The 14,867-nt window shown below is 43.3% G+C and overlaps 1 pseudogene; it reads left to right on the top strand.

Moving 5' to 3' along the window:
- The first annotated feature begins 1,411 nt into the window (after nucleotides 1-1,411).
- LOC136398148 (translationally-controlled tumor protein-like) lies at nucleotides 1,412-14,446 on the top strand (annotated as a pseudogene).
- The last annotated feature ends 421 nt before the right edge of the window (nucleotides 14,447-14,867 follow it).

Here is a 14,867-nt window from a genome sequence, read left to right as displayed (position 1 = left end):
TGGATTTTGGTTGAACGGACCATAATACAAGTGAACGTATCTTAGACATGACACAAAATCAGAAAGAGCAGGAAGCATTTTCAGCGAATTTTTGATGGATTATTTTTACTGAAACAAGGAGTCTGAATGGAGGGGAAGCAAATAATGTTGGCAAATAAAGGTCTTGCAGAGTCTTGACTGTCCCATGTCGGAGCTGCACATTTTTTCTATAGAGAATATGGAGAGTCGTTTAATGTCTTTGAAATGATCAGCATATGACAATATGGCAGCACCGTGTCCCTTGGACTAGGGGGCCCGCAGTCTGGACAGTGAGAGACTGCAGACCATGGCTGTGGTGCAGGAGGAGAAGAGGTGCAGGAGGGCCCAGCAGGCTCCCTCACTGAGTGAGGACAGCAGTGGCCACGAAAACACCAAGGAAAGACCTCTGTAGAAGATGGTGCAATAGCAGAAGGGGCAGAATTTCTCAGCTGATGGTGAAGTAGAAGACGAAGTCAAGAGCACCGCAGACCTGCCCTTCAGACTGACTAGGGCAATACTTTCTTTAAAACAGTAAGTTGAGCAGGGAAACCAAGCGCGGTTTCTGACATCTTATTTTAAGTGGCTGGAAGAGGAAATTTCAGTAGAAGGTTGGAAATACATTTGCATAGTACAAATTAAGCATTCATTTTTTTTAAAAGTTAATTAAATTCCATTCACTCTGGGGCCTTTTCCCTTTCTGCCCAGGAAAAGTGAGTCACGCTCAGAAAAGCTCCTACCCCGGGGGAAACTGCAGATTCCACTACAGCGGGGCCAATTGTTTCCTTGCTGTATGACAAACGAGGTGATTTGAAAGTTCCAAAAACAGCCCTGTCATCTGTGTCTCTCAGCGTCAGGTGGGAGGCAGAAGGCAAGTCCCTCAGCCTTGTGCAGCGTCGCAGGTGCCCTGACTTCTCACCCCCGCCGACATTCCTGCTCTTCCCAGTCCCAAGGGACAGCTCAACACCCCCCCCCCCCCATGGCAATACATACAAAGGACCCCTGCAAGGACAGCCAGCTCCATTCGCGCCACCAGCAGACTCGCTTCTAGCAGGTGTCGGTAAAAGTGCAGGGAGCGCGCCTCCCGCAGCGCCCCTGGCTGAGCCTGGCGGTCGCTGCGCTGCCCCCGCGCGGCCTGGAAAAGGGGGCGTGAGGGGCCGTCCAGCTGCCGCCTTTCCCGAGAACAATGCATCTGTCACCCAGTGAATGATGGGGCAGCGAGGGATGAAAAGGAGGCGCATGTCTGTCCGGTCTTCCCACCAGGCTGGCTGGGGCACCTCCCACGGCTTTTGGGCAAAGAGCCAGCAATAGGGGCGCCGGAAGGTTCTTGACAAGGACAAGCCCAGCCTAGGACAAACAGAAGAAAGAGTAACAAGCCAGGGCTGACTTCTGCCTGATGAGAGTGCAGCCACTGCCTTCACCCCTGCAGGCCCGGGGCCGCCGGCCTCCATCGGGCACCCACAGCGCCTCCTCAGGAGCGAGGAAGGGCCGGAGGGATGATAAGACTCCCGCCGGTATCGGAAGCCTGCAGGGGTCACGCAGGCAGATTATCGTTCAGGAATCCTGCTGAGGGCTATTCCTGGCCTGGCCCTCTGGCTCTCTAACCCCAGGCAGTCTTCTCTGATGGCCCTGTCGCTCAGTGTCCACTTTTCATCAATACTCAGATGCCCTCCAGGACATAAACCAGAGGGGAGGCAACCAAGTATCAGTGACTCTCACCACCTGGGAGAAAGCTAGTGCTCTGGGTGATCAATTTTAAAGAACAAAATCCTGTTAATTACTTTCAAATATGAAAATAGGCATACGTACAATGCACACAGTCATATATATTTTCCTTTTTTTTCATATGTATTTTCTAATACGATTATTTCACATATACACACGGTGATGCAAAAGTAGGTTTTCAGTTGTTGGTATAGAAAACAATATAATTGATAATAATGCAAAAATAAACTGTGTTTCACATACTCACAACTCTAAACCTACTTTTGCCCTACCTTGTATATTTACTAATAAATTATAGATGGGCCTTCAGGATCTTGATAAAATGAGTGAACAATACACATAATTAAATTAAGCGGGAACAATTCATATAGTGATAGTCTGAAGGTTATTTATACTTTAAACATTAGGTCCCTCTAATCTTGTTTCCACTCTTAATTTGTTTAACATTCTCCAGGTAGTCCAGTTCTCTTGAACCCAGGTCAGCCTCATAAATCCTTTGTCACTGGGGTGGTGATTTGGGTACACAGAAGTCAACCCTCATCCAGGCCTCGACACTGAATTGGGGACAGAAGAATGAAAATGGACTCCAGGGGTCTGGATTCCAGTTCAGTCCTCTACTTAGTGCATCACGTGATTTACTCAGGACCTGATTTCACAACTGGATTATGATTCTCCAGAAGGCAGAACGATGTCTTACACTTCTACTTCTTCTCAACAGTGAGGGCTTGGCCTTGCATACAGTAGGGCAGGGGTCCCCAAACGTTTTACACAGGGGGCCAGTTCACTGTCCCTCAGACTATTCAAGGGCTGGACTACAAAATAAACTATGAATAAATCCCTATGCACACTGCACATACCTTATTTTAAAGTAAAAAACAAAATGGGAACAAATACAATATTTAAAATAAATAACAAGTAAATTTAAATCAACAAACTGACCAGTATTTCAATGGGAATTATGGGCCTGCTTTTAGCTAATGAGATGGTCAATGTGCTCCTCTCACTGACCACCAATGAAAGAGGTGCCCCTTCCAGAAGTGCGGCAGGGGCCGGATAAATGGCCTCAGGGGGCCGCATGCGGCCCACGGGCCATAGTTTGGGGACCCCTGCAGTAGGGGCTGATGAAATGCTGCTGCTGAACCAGTTGATTGCTCTAAAATCCCAGAAAGAAAATGAGAGGAACAAAGAGAAATAAGGACTCAGTTAATGTTACAAAGGGGAAAGAAAGTCCATTACTCTATAAATTCAAGGAAGGCTGGAAAAAGAGGGAGGCAACACTTACACACAGACAATGATGTGGGAACTCTGGTTGGCCTGGCACCTGATGTGATTTCAAGAAACCTTTGCATGGCCAGAAAAAGGTTGTGAGTGAGCGCATATGAGGTAAGTTTTAAGAGAAGGGTAACAGATGATGATTTTGGACAAAATTTCTGGAAAAGAAAGAGAACTTCTGACTTGATTTTGCAGTACTGTTATTATAACTAGGTCACAGATAAAAATGTCCTATGTCCAAAGTATTCAGAAATCAAATGGTTGCCAGAAGGGGCTAAAAGAAATGCAGCAACACTGTAAATCACTAGTGAGACTCTTGTTCGTTTTCGTCAGGAATCTATAACTGTGAAGAAGACGTGCGTTAGAAGAGGCCAGAAAAGCCGTCTTGCCAAAGAAAGTTTTGGAGTGTGGAGGGTAAACACATCCAATTTCTGTGGACACGAAGGAAGCAAATATCTTGGTATGAGCTGAACAGGCACCAAAAAACACATCCCTTCTGGCAAGGAATGGCAGAATCAGTACAGAGAAGCAGAGAGTAAAGAAAGGATAAAAGGACAAGCAGATTAAAGTTCTCCAAGAACAACCACTGTAGATGCAAGAGGGTAGGTCTCCAAGATAAAAGGCAGTGACAGTGACGAGGGAGAGGGGTAGATAACACAGGATAGAAATTCAAAGAAGCCTGGTGCAGCCTCCGCCTTCCACTCAGATGTTTCTCCTGAAGTTTCTCTTGAACCGGGACTCCGCATGTACAACCTCATCATCAGAGGAGATACTGAACTTGGGATAAATGACTCCCTCCCTCTCGCTTTCCTTTCTTTTTACTAGAGAAGAGATGGAATTGAGTGGGGATATTGGACAAGGAAATTCTCTTCTGTAATAAGCACCAGTTAAGACGATCTGTGAGCTCCCAGCCAGGTACCTGTCACAGCTGGGAAAAGTTGAAACTCGGAGCCTTTTGATGGATCTGGATCTCTTAATTTAGACAGTGAGTCTAAGGCAGGGATAGCAGTGGCCATGGACTGTGGGTGGGTCCTGTGTAAAACTACAGAATATGCAGAATTAGTCTTTATTCCCCTTCCACTTTGTTTTTTATTTATTTTATTTACTTTTAGTTTTTTAAAAAAATTTTATTTTTAATTTATTGTGTTGACACAGTTTCAAGTGTCCCACTAAATACAACACCCTCACCCTCCCACACTGTGTCCTCCATGCCCCATGTAAAGTCTCTTTCATCCTCATTTCACCCCCTTTGCCCCACCTCCCCCTACCATCATCCCTCCTTTCCCCCTGGGACTTACTACCCTGTTGTCTGTGTATATATATATATATATATATATATATATATATATATATGTTATGTTTATATAATTTGGCTAATCCCTTCACCTTCTTTGATCCCGTCCCCTCTTCCCCCTTCCCTCTTACAGCTGTCCGTCCGTTCCCTGTGACCCTGCCTCTCCTTCTATTTTGTTCCTCAGTCCATTCACCTTGTCCTTTAATCTCTCTCCCATTGCTTGCTCCTCCCCTCCTCTTCCCATGCAACCCTCAGAAACTCCTATCTTTAGCCCATCTCAGGAAGTCTTACAAAGAAAGCCCAGTCCTATAAACTAGCTCATTTGAGCCATACCATTTAAAAGGAATTTAAAATGTCTGCACTGTTAGCATTCCTAGGTTATGAAAAAGTTATTTGCAGCAAGGTCATCCAGGAAGAGAGTTTCAGAACTGACACTTGAACTTAAGTTCTCAGAAGTTCATGTCCCTTGGGTACACTTTCCAAGGGGAATTCTCCTTCTTACTTTAAACTGCTCCACACTGTCCAGGTGGACAATAACAAAGGTAGATCAGCATTGCTGTGATATCAACTTTCCCCCATTGCTCTCTTTGCAGCTGCTCTCCACCTCCCCGGGGCTCACTACCAACACTCACTGCTCAGGCAAAGAAGGTAGCACGGCCTGGCAAGATGGGAGTTTTGGGAACTGTGAGTCACAAAATCACATGGAAGACGTAACGTACTGAAGTGGGAATGGGAAGAGAGTCTGAGAGGGGGCGTGTGTGGGAGAAAGATAATAAAAGCAGCTATGTTCATTTCTTGGGGAGAAGACGAATTTAAAAGGGCCAATCTAGCCTGACCTGTGGTGGTGCAGTGGATAAAGCATCGACCTGGAAATGCTGAGGTTGCCGGTTCAAAACCCTGGGCTTGCTTGGTCAAGGCACATATGGGAGTTGATGCTTCCAGCTCCTCCCCTCCTTCTCTCTCTCTGTCTCTCCTCTCTGTCTCTCCTTCTCCTCTCTAAAAAATGAATGAAAAAATATATATAAAAGGGCCAATCTAGCTTTGGAAAGGGGAGGATGGCCAGATGAAATACAGACTCCCTCAGCCCAGGACTTGGGGGAGGGCGGGAAAACAGGAGGCGAAGGCAGTGCTAATGTGAAGCATACCTGAATAGTGGTCTCGTGGCTTGAAGGGAAGAATGTTTCCTTGCTCATAGAGGCAACTTTGGGTACCTCACACATCATCAGATGGAGCAGATACTCAGTGAATGTCTATGGGTATAAACCTTAACACCTTTCCCAAGCAAAAACTGAAGCCAGGAAAGAAATGGGATAAAGTAAAATGAAGTCTATGATAATTATTCATCTAGGGATGAATAATTAATGAAGAAAATATAATAGATGCTGGTGGTAAAAATGATTGGTAGTAAGAGGCAGGCTACTGATGATGTTGCATTTGTGATTGTGAAGGCCCCCCCCCTCAAAAAAAAGAGAGAGAGAGAGAGAGAAAAACTATTGAGAAACACCTGCTAATTTTATGAGGGAAGTGAAACCAAAACAGATTTAGTGTTCTTTCCAAAGCATAAATAGCTAGTTAGTGGCCCCCCCCCCAAAAAAAATTTCTGTTGAGCAAAAAAAATATATTATGCTTACTTTGTTAAAGATGGCGCTGTTCACGTGGAAGCCCGTTGCCCAGATGATGGTATTGGTTGCCCTTCTTGCTTGGAATGGACGTGATTATATTAATGTGTGTTGGGGGCAGGCTGTGGGGAGGCAGGATCCTTGTAGCCTGAGGCTTGGTTTTGGGACTAAGCCCTTCCTACCCTTTTTGATGTGGGGTGGTGCACTCTCACGAGGAATCCCATTATGCCTCAGATGAGTGACTTTGTATCAGAGACTTCCTTGTTTGTATGTTGGATTAAAGGTTTTGGTTTCTACACTAGAAAGTGGCGCAGACTGGGAGCTTGCTCTCTCTCAGTTCTTAAGATTAGCATTAGAGAGGAGAGCAGAGAAAGGCCACATGGAGGAGGTCAGGAGAAGCACCCAAGATGGTGGAGTGCTGAGGGAGAAGTCAGTTTGTGCAGAGTTTGTGCAGGGAGAAGGAGATGGGGAACAGAGGTGAATAAGTCTGGTGAGCAAAAAACTTTTGATTCTAGGAAACTCGGATAAGTCAGTGGCTTTGTGAGCACTGAATGAGTGGGTTTTGGAGCCCAGTGTGTGTTTTTACTTGCCCGCCAGTTGCAAGCTAGGATTAAAGGTAATGGCCTACCAATTCTTGGCTCCGTTGTTTCATTACCAGAGTCTGTCCAAATCCAATGCGAACCTGCATGGGCCAGCCTGCTGTGATGGTGGCCGTGACTACCAGCTTTACAGTTTCCACCTAGACATTCTGACTTAAAACCTGAAGATGAACACAACCCTTCACTACTCCCAGAGTGGAGAGCGCTGTGGCTTTGTTTGTGGCAGACACATTCGAGCTCTGGCTCCGCCACCTGCTTTATGACACTGAACATGTCACATAGGGTTTGAGCTTTTTGTATTATCTCAAACATTAGGAGGATAACAACAACTACCTCTAGTCTATCACAGAATTGTGAAAACCTGTGAGGTAAAACATCAAAAGTTTGTATAAAAGAAAACATTAGTAAAGGTAAATTATTTTTAATGTCTTTTAGCATTTGGGCAAAGAAACCTCACTCTATGGTGTAACTTTTTTTAATTGTCATACAGAATCTGTGTCAGTACATGGAGACTTTTTTTTAGGATGTATAATATTAAATCTCAAGTGATAAAGAAAACACATGTGGTCTACATACATTCATGCTTTTTAAAAAGCACATGGAAGAAATATTCTGCCTGCCAACCACATGGCAAATCTTATTTAGATAGAATTAAAATTTTTTTCTTTTTCTACTTAAGTTATTTCATACACACACACACACACACACACACACACACAATTATGCATATAAATTTATCTTTAGCTTCAAACGACTAGGTGTGTAGCATCTTAAGAAGTTATACTGTCTTCTGGAAGTGAATATGGTATGGTAAATAGATTTTAAAGGCTCCTAGTCAGTAGATGTTAAAGGCCCTCTCAGGGAAGCAAAGACTGGGGATAATGAATTTAGAGTTTCCCTTTTCAGTGACTGTTATTTACTGTTGTTGCTGCCATTTGAATAAGGAAAGGGAAAGAGATTGGTGAAAAGAGGTATTTCAACTTTCGCTCTCAAAATTATGATGGGAGAGTTGACTCTTCTCCAAGACAAATAAGTGGGAGAAGGGCAAGACAGTAAAATAATACTGGTGGGTAAGAGATAAATAGCAATTGCATCCTAAAGTGAAGAGTCACCTATGCAGTTACTTTGAAGGAATCAGGCAAATAAGCTTGAATTTGAAAGACAGTAATGCACATACTTGTTAAGAAATTCTAAGAAAATAGAAATATAAGAAGAAATGGCTGTACATATAGTTGAAAATGACTCAGAAGGGAAAACAGGTATTGACTATTGATTTATTCTATTTTTCAAAGGGAAAGAATGCCAAATAGTTATTTAAAAAAAGAATAAAGTAGAGAGCCCCTGAGAATAGCAGGGCAATGGTAAGAGTTTTGGGGATCCAAATACAAGAAATACAGAAGTGTCTGAATGGAAAGAACATGGGTTACGTGAAATGTAATGAAAAGCCACTAGTATTAAAGTGCCAAAGAATGGTGACTTATCCACAGTAGGCAATGGTTTAAGAAGACAACTGACACTGTAAACATTCTCAGAACAAAATACGACAGCATAGAACCAATATTATTAAAAGAATACAGCTAAAGCCTGACCAGGCGGTGGCACAGTGGATAGAGTGTCAGACTGGGATGTGGAAGACCCAGGTTCGAAACCCTGAGGTCGCCAGCTTGAGTGCAGGCTCATCTGGTTTGAGCAAGGCTCACCAGCTTGAGCCCGAGGTCACTGGCTTGAGCAAGGGGTCACCTGGTCTGCTGTATCCTCCCAGTCAAGGCACATATGAGAAATCAATCAATGAACAACTAAGGAGCCACAACGAAGAATTGATGTTTCTCATCTCTCTCCCTTTCTGTCTGTCCCTACCTGTCCCTCTCTCTGGCTCTCTCTGTCTCTGCCACAAAGAAAAAAAAATAGTACAGCTAATGAGTACAAGAAGTCATACAAACTGCAGAATGGAGAAATGATAGAAAAAGATTTTATATAAGGAAAACCACCCATCATGCATTATTTTTTGGTTTGGTTCAGTTTGGTGGTATGTTTTCCGATTTGTCATTTCATATATTAAAGAAAAGTAGGTAGTTAATTATACTACAATGGAGTGGAGAAGAAAAGACAACAATAAAACACAATATAATTTAACAATTTGAAAGAATTTTTAAAAATGGATTCAAATAATATCAAAGAAGTTTCTCTAAGACTTAAAGGGAGACTGCTTGTGACTCCATACTGAACACATCTGTGAAGAAAAGGGGTGGGGCCACTTTGCAAAAAGTGTGGGCATTTTTCTAGTTTAAACCTAAAAGGAGATTCCGATGAGCACGAACTCTAAGTTTTACAAATGGCCTGGATATGAAAGGAGGATCACCAAAGCAGCCCGTGAGTGATGGTTTCAATCTCTAATACTTACCACATGTTTAGTGCATCTCTGCTCCAAGGAGTTTTAAAAGTATTCAAATATTTCATATCATATAAAATTCTTGTTTTATGGTCTGTGTTTCTATTTAAATAGTTTTGTTTCTGTCAATATCGATAGTTAAGTGATCGAATATTGACTCTTTATGTCACAGAGAAAATGTCCCAAGAAATTCAGAAAGTACATAGTTTTATAAAACTTTCTAGAAGTTTGTCAAGCTATGAAGGGAAATAATGACACATTAAAAATATTTTTTGTGCCTGGTTTTCATTTGTGCCTAAATTCCCAGGCCAAAGTATCTATTGATGCATTCCTGTCAGATTGTTTGCTTCACAGACCAATAATTAAATTTATTTGAGTCCCATTTTTTAAAATAAATTAAAAATATCAATAAGTACTATGTCTCTTTCCTGTCACTCTGAAAACTTGACCAATCTCTCCATGTGACAGGATCACCTCACAGTTCGTAGCCACTCTGTGAAATAATCTGCAAGTGATAAAGACTTTACAGGGCGGACTCACATGTGTACTTGCAGAAAAGTCTCTGTCAGGCACAGCAGGTGCCTGTGACATCTGAGAGTGGATCAGCAGAAGGGACATGTCCAGCAGCTCAGGAAACCGATTTATAGATGCAGAAGCAGGGCGCTCTGTGTGTGACTCTGATGAGCAGTGGTCCTTGCCACTTCCCCAAAGCTAACGGCATTATGTGAAAGAGAAAACCACTGACCTATGAGACTAGTAAGAGGCTTTAAGAAGAAAAGTGTCACGTGTGGACTGTAACCCCCAAATGACAACAATTCCTGGGCAAAAAGCAAATCATTTCAAAAAGAACCATGCAAAGAACTTTAAGACCACTCGCAAATGGTTCAACTTGTGATAGAACAAAAGAGGGAATTGAGCACGTAAGCATGGTGTGCTGAACATTCGCTTCTCTCCTTGAGCTGCGGTTCTTACAGCCTTGTCTGCGGGCGATCTCCTCCCAGCACCGAGCAAGTGCGAGGAACTCTCTCAGCTGGAATAAATAGCACTCGACTTTACAAAAGTGAAGTTTTAAAGCCTGAGATCTTTTTAAAACAAATTATTAAATAACTACTTACATAAAGCTGGCTCTGAGCCATTTGTACAATAAATAATCTTTCTCATTGTAAACCCTTAAGTTTAAAGTAGGATGCAGAGAAAGCTTAAGGAGCAAACCTCAGAAAGGCTCAATAACACAAACAAGATACAGAGCTTGAATTTAAATGCTGTGATTCCCAGGAAACATGGGAGTTCAGAGATTGTTAAATTACAAAAGAGAGCTACTATGTATTATAACATTATATGTTTGATTTAAATGAAAGAAGTACAATAAATATATATGAACATTTTGGACCTAAGAAGTTTTTGAAAAAATAAAAAGTATGAACTATTCAAGAAAACTGCACCATTAATTGGGAAAGTTGTTTTATTTTAATCAAATACAAAACTGGAAGGGGTTATTGTTACAGGTTTTATTATAATTTTCTGGTTATTTTTATAATGCTTGTATCTAAATTAATTGTAATATGTTATTGTTTTGTTTCTGAGTAATTTGGGACCTATGTAAAAATCACAGTGACATCTAAAATTTATTTGTCATCATTAAGGACAATGAAATGGGTGGCATTAGGAAATAAGTGAGAAGATAAGAAAAAAAAAGAAAGGTGGGCCGCGATAGTAACAATGTTGGTAGAAATTTAACATAGGGCCTGACCAGGCAGTGGCGCAGTGGATAGAGCTTCGGACTGGGATGCCGAGGACCCAGGTTCAAGACCCCAAGGTCTACAGCTTGAGTGTGGGCTCATCTGGTTTTAGCAAAGCTCATCAGCTTGGATCCAAGGTCGCTGGCTCGAGCAAGGGGTTACTGGGTCTGCTGAAGGCCCACAGTCAAGGCACATATGAGAAAGCAATCAATGAACAACTAAGGTGTCACAACAAAAAACTGATGATTGATGCTTCTCATCTCTCTCCATTCCTGTCTGTCTGTTCCTATCTGTCCCTCTCTTTGACTCTCTCTCTGTCTCTGAAAAAAAAAAAGAAAAAGGAAATTCAACATAGGAATTGCTGTATAGTTAAACCCTGTGACCTTTCCTATAATCATATATGAATGGATACATTTATGGCTGCAAATGACCTTAGAATGAAGAGATCTGAATCAGTCCCCATTCAACATGGCCTACATTTCAATCTCCATAACCTAGCCTGCTTCTTGCCAGGTGTCAGACCGCTTCTAGTCCAGCAGGGCTCCATCCCAAAGGTTAAGTCATTGCTCAAATTCAGGGCAATATGAATAATAGTTAATATTTTTGGTGCATGTAATGCCAGGAGCCGCCATCGTGGCCATTCACATGCAGGTTCGCATTGGATTCGGACAGTCGGTAAAGAAACAACGGAGCCACAAACTGGTGGGCCATAGTCTTTAATTCTAGCTTGCACCCAGCGGGCAAGTAAAAACACACACTGGGCTCCAAAACCCACTCACATTCAGTGCTCACAAAGCCACTGACTTATCAGAGTTTCCTAGAATCAAAGGTTTCTAGCTCACCAACCTTATTCTCCTCAGTTCCCCATCTCCTTCCTTATCCCAGATACAAACTCTGCACAAACTGGCATCTCACTCAGCACTCCGCCATCTTGGCTGCTTCTCCTGGCCTACTCCATGTGGCCTCTCTCTGCTCTGCTCTCTAATGCTATTCCAGGAACCGAGAGCGCAAGCTCCCGCTCTGTCCCCATTTTATAGTGTAGAAATCCAAACTCTTAATCCAATATACAAAATAGGGAAGTCTCTAATACAAAGTCACTTCTCTGAGGCATGATTGGATTGTACCACCCCACATCAAAAAAGGGTAGGAAAGGCTTAATCCCAAAACCAAGCCCCAGGCTACAAGGATTCTGCCTGCCTTTAGCCCACACCGACACACATTAATATCACCTGGGCGACGGCCTCCTCGTGGGCAGCGTAATCTTTAACAAAGTGAGCATAATACATTTTTAGTTGTATATAAATTAATGGTGCATCATATTACAATCGAGGATGTCTTAAAATTGAAGACACTAGTACTTTCCTCATTTAACAGAGTTTCAAATTAAGGTTAGAGGGGTTGTGAAACTTGTCCAGGATCACATAACCAAAGGAGTCCAGGTAGCCTATCTCAGAGCGCACACTGGAAGCCATGCTTGTCTCCCCAGCCCTCAGACTCCATCAGTCTTCCGGCCCCCTCTGGGGAGTTTCTCACTGAATCATAGCTCTCCCTAGGGAATGTGGAATTTCACACATTCTGCATTTAAACTCACCTGTGAGTTCTGTGAGTTCTTGATAACCACCAACACTAAAAAGGTAAAATTAACAACAACAACAAAAGACCAATTAAACCATTTTTGTTTAAATGAAGAAGAAAAGTTCAACATAAGATTGGGGAGCAGCTGAGTGGGCCTTTTCCTTCCATTCTCCTCCCCACCCTCAGCTCTGCTCTGGCTGCACCTTCCTCACTCCTCACTCCGTTCTCCTACTAAACCAGTGCCACTATGCCTTTTTCCAGATGCCATCCTGATCATCTACCAAACCCTCATCAGCCATGATGAGATGTTCTCCGATATCTACAAATCCAAGAGATCTCAGAGGGTTATGCCTGGGGGTGGGGGGGAAGGTGGAAGTAAGACAGACAGTAACACCGATGACTGGTTTATTGGTGGAAATGCCTTGTTGAAGGCCCTGAGGGCAAAGATACCAAAAACACAATAATCCCCGATTCTGGTATCCTCATGAACCATCATTTGCAGGAAACCAGTTTGTTGGGCAGATAAAATGTATTCTGCTCACTTTGTTAAAGATGGCGCTGCCCACGTGGAGGCCGTCACCCAGGTGATATTAATGTGTGTTGGGGGCAGGCTGTGGGCAGGCAGAATCCTTGTAGCCTGGGGCTTGGTTTTGGGATTAAGCCTTTCCCACCCTTTTTGATGTGGGGTGGTACAATCCCATCATCTCTGATAAGTGACTTTGTATTAGAGACTTCCTTATTTTGTATATTGAATTAAAGGTTTTGATTTCTACACTATAAAATGGAGGCAGAATGGGAGTTTACTCTCTTGGTTCATGAGATTATCATTAGAGGAGAGAGCAGAGAGGAGAGCAGAAAGAGGCCATGTGGCCAGGAGAAGCAGCCAAGATGGCGGAGTGTTGAGTGAGAAGCCAGTTTGTGCAGAGTTTGTGCAGAGAGAAGGAAGGAGATAGGGAACATAGGTGAATAAGTCTGGTGAGCTAGAAACCTTTGATTCTAGGAAACTTGGATAAGTCAGTAGTGTAGAGCCAGGAGCCATGGCCACGGCCACTATCACAGCAGCCCGGCCCATGCAGGTTCGCATTGGATTCGGACAGTTGGTAAAGAAACAACGGAGCCACAAACTGGTGGGCCATCATTTTTAATTCTAGCTTGCACCCAGTGGGCAAGTAAAAAATACACACTGGGCTCCAAAACCCACTCACATTCAGTGCTCACAAAGCTACTGACTTATCCGAGTTTCCTAGAATCAAAGGTTTCTAGCTCAACCAGACTTATTCACCTCTGTTCCCCAACTCCTTCTTTCTCCCCACACAAACTCTGTATAAATTGGCTTCTCACTCAACACTCCACCATCTTGGCTGCTTCTCCTGGCCTCCTCCACGTGGCCTTCCTCTGCTCTCTGCTCTGCTCTCTCCTCTAATGTTAATCTCAGGAGCCAAGAGCGCAAGCTCCTGTTCTGCCCCTATTTTATATTGTAGAAATCCAAACCTTTAATCCAATATACAAAATAGGGAAGTCTCTAATACAAAGTCACTTTCTGAGGCATGATAGGATTGTACCAACCCACATCAAAAATGGGTGGGAAAGGCTTAATCCCAAAACCAAGCCCCAGGCTACAAGGATTCTGCCTGCATTTAGCCCACCCCAACACACATTAATATCACCTGGGCGACGGCCTCCACGTGGGCAGCGCCACTTTAACAAAGTGAGCATAATACATTTTATCTGCCCAACAAGTAGCTTTGTGAGCACTGAAGGTGAGTGGGTTTTGGAGCCCAGTGTGTGTTTTTACTTGCCCGCCGGGTGCAAGCTAGGATTAAAGATAGTGGCCCATCAGTTTTTGGCTCCGTTGTTTCTTTACCGACTGTCCGAATCCAATGCGAACCTGCATGGGCCAGGCTGCTGTGATAGTGGCCGTGGCTTCTGGCTTTACAGTTTCACAAAAGAAGCCAACAAGAAGTACATGAAAGATGACATGAAATCAATCAAAGAGAAACTTAAAGAACAGATCAGAAAGAGCAAAGCCTTTTATGATGGGGGTGCAGAACAAATCAAGAACATCTTTGCTAATTTCAAATCCTACCAGTTCTGTATCAAATCCTACCAGGTGAAAACATGGGTCCAGATGGCATGGTCACTCTGCTGGTGTATGTGAAGATGGTGTAACACTATATGTGATTTTTTGTAAGGATTGTTTAGAAATGGAAAAATGTTAACAAATTTGGTAATTTGAGTCTATTGCCTGTCATCACAACTGGCTGCTGCCTTTCAACCACACACCAGGACCAGGACAATGAGACTGAGGTTATCTTGAGCTCTTTCATTTATTTTGACCTTAATTTATTTGAAACAGAGGCATTGTTTTAAAGAAAAAGCCATGCCGCTGCCTGACCAGGTGGTGGCGCAATGGATAGAGCATCGGCTTAGGATGCTGAGGACCCAGGTTCAAAATCCAAGGTCCCAGCTTGAGCACGGGTCACTGGCTTAAGTGTGAGATCTTAGACATGACACCATGGTTGCTGGCTTGAGCCCAAAGGTCTCTGGCTTGAACCCCAAGGTCGTTGTCTTTAGCAAGGGATCACTGCTCAGCTGGAGTCCCTATCCCCACCCCTGTCAAGGCACATATGAGAAAGCAAA

This window comes from Saccopteryx leptura, chromosome 3 (assembly GCF_036850995.1).
Source record: "Saccopteryx leptura isolate mSacLep1 chromosome 3, mSacLep1_pri_phased_curated, whole genome shotgun sequence".
In the NCBI taxonomy this organism is placed as follows: Eukaryota; Metazoa; Chordata; class Mammalia; order Chiroptera; family Emballonuridae; genus Saccopteryx; species Saccopteryx leptura.
Note: the sequence above shows the minus strand (reverse complement) of the source record. Positions and strands in the feature narration are given on the sequence as shown.